We start from the raw sequence: 1,999 nt of genomic DNA on the forward strand, positions 1-1,999 counted from the left end.
GCTGACTCCACTGTGATGTGTCCCTGTCTCTCTCTCACACACACACGCGTGCGCACGCACGCACACACACACACACACAGACATACACGATGCGCAAAACTCCGCATTTGAACAGTCAATCGCAAATACTTAAACTAATAACAAAACAGTAGCTGATTCAGAAGCGCCAGATTGTCATAGCAAAGTCAGAATTACCTCCTCTCCTAGGTTCATGAAACGGTCGTCCATAAAATGCATTGCTGTTCTGTTGTAAGTAATCTTAAAGATTCCTAAATGCATCTACTTTCGGAAGGCCAAATAAAGTGCTTTTGCTTTCGCCTAGAAACACACAGCGTCTCCGTGACATGGCTGCTTCAACACTAACTGCGGTTACTGAAACCACGCCTTCTTTCTTTGCGTGCTCATTTGGGCGGCATTATGCAAATATTTCCATATAGTGTGGTAGATATGTGGGGGCGTGTTAGAATGAGCCGTTTTAGGGGGGCGTGGCAGAGTCTTAACTTTGATAAAGAATATCTATTTGGTTTTGAGACTTTAGTCTTTGTAACTTCAGGGATCTTATCTATGCACAATCAGCTTGTAACACTCCAAAGAGAAAGGAAAACTTGAAATCGCATCATATGACCCCTTTAAATTAAGCATGATTAAGATACAGCAAGAACCAGAGTCAAAAGAAAGTAAAATATCTTTAGTAACCTTCAACAAGGCAGATTCAGTACTATGAAATTCCCTAAAACCAGACTGAAATGAGTCAAAAATATTAGATGTACTCAGGTAAGATGAGATCTCAGAATAAACTATTTTTCCAAAACTTTTGAAATGAAAGATAATTTAGATATGGGTCTAGTTATTCTGATCAAGATGATGTTTTTTAACAATGACTGGACTTATTCTAATGTGTGATTTTTCATTCCTGTGCTGTATGAAGAATGTCTCAGTTATTTCAGAAAAACACAGATCAAACTTCTGCCGAATCTCCTTCTCCTCAGAAGTTTCTGCTGAGAAAAAGACCCCAGTGATGTCAAATGTGTCTCCTCAAGGGTTTCAGAAGAGATCTCAATGACGTCTGTGCTCTTATTAGTCTGGATACCAAAGTCTGCAGTCAAATGTCATTTATTATGTCAAATTATTTATTTTTAGCAATTTATTTATACTAATCAATTTGATTAAACTTTACTTATTTTAATAATTTTTTGTTTATTTTGATAAAACGTTTTAAGTATTGATTTTTAATCAAGGTGTATTTATTTTTAATCAAGTTTATTTAAATCCTATTTTACTTAATTTAATGCATTTTAATTAAAAGGTCTTATTTATTTATTTCAGATTTATTTTCATCAAAATGGATTTATTTTAATCAATTCATATTTTAATCACATCTATCAAAATCCATTTTAATAATTTTGTATTTACTTCTTTTAAGCATTTTTTAGCATTATAGTCAAAATGCATTTATTGTAATCAAATTTTACGCATTTGTAAATTTTTTTATTATTTAAAACACGTTTTTGTTTATTTATTAATTATTTTAATCAAAATATTTATTTTAACCCTTTTTTTATTTTAAACATTTACTTATTTATTGCAATCCCCTGATCTAGGTTATCACCACACCGTGTTCAGGAAACACTAACTGTCAGTAAATATGAACTGGAGAGATGAGAACGCACATAACAGTGGAATGATGTACAGTCACATGACCAGACTCACACATTCCTGCAGCTCCTATCAGCTCTCATCAAACTACTGTCAGTGTTCATGAATTTCCTTAAGAGGGCTGAAGTTAGAAATCATGAACTAACATACACTATGATATTTCCATGCAAACTGCAGGGAATCCTGATCTGTGTGTGTGTGTGTGCGTGCGTGCGTGTGTGTGTGTGAGTGTGTGTGTGTGCGTGTGTGTGAGAGTGTGTGCGAGTGTGTGCGTTTGAGCGTGCGAGTGTGTGAGAGTGTGTGTGCGAGTGTGTGTGTGTGTGTGAGTGCGTGCGTGCGTGTG

At 35.4% G+C, this 1,999-nt stretch overlaps 1 protein-coding gene across 1 annotated transcript in view; it reads right to left on the reverse strand.

Annotated features, from left to right (window-relative positions):
* The window catches only part of LOC107727172 (cdc42-interacting protein 4 homolog), a 12,182-nt gene that overhangs the window by 5,090 nt on the left and 5,093 nt on the right, over positions 1 to 1,999 (reverse strand). The gene's annotated exons all lie outside the window — the stretch shown is intronic.

This window comes from Sinocyclocheilus rhinocerous, unplaced genomic scaffold (assembly GCF_001515625.1).
Source record: "Sinocyclocheilus rhinocerous isolate Xijiao unplaced genomic scaffold, SAMN03320098_v1.1 scaffold937, whole genome shotgun sequence".
In the NCBI taxonomy this organism is placed as follows: domain Eukaryota; kingdom Metazoa; phylum Chordata; class Actinopteri; order Cypriniformes; family Cyprinidae; genus Sinocyclocheilus; species Sinocyclocheilus rhinocerous.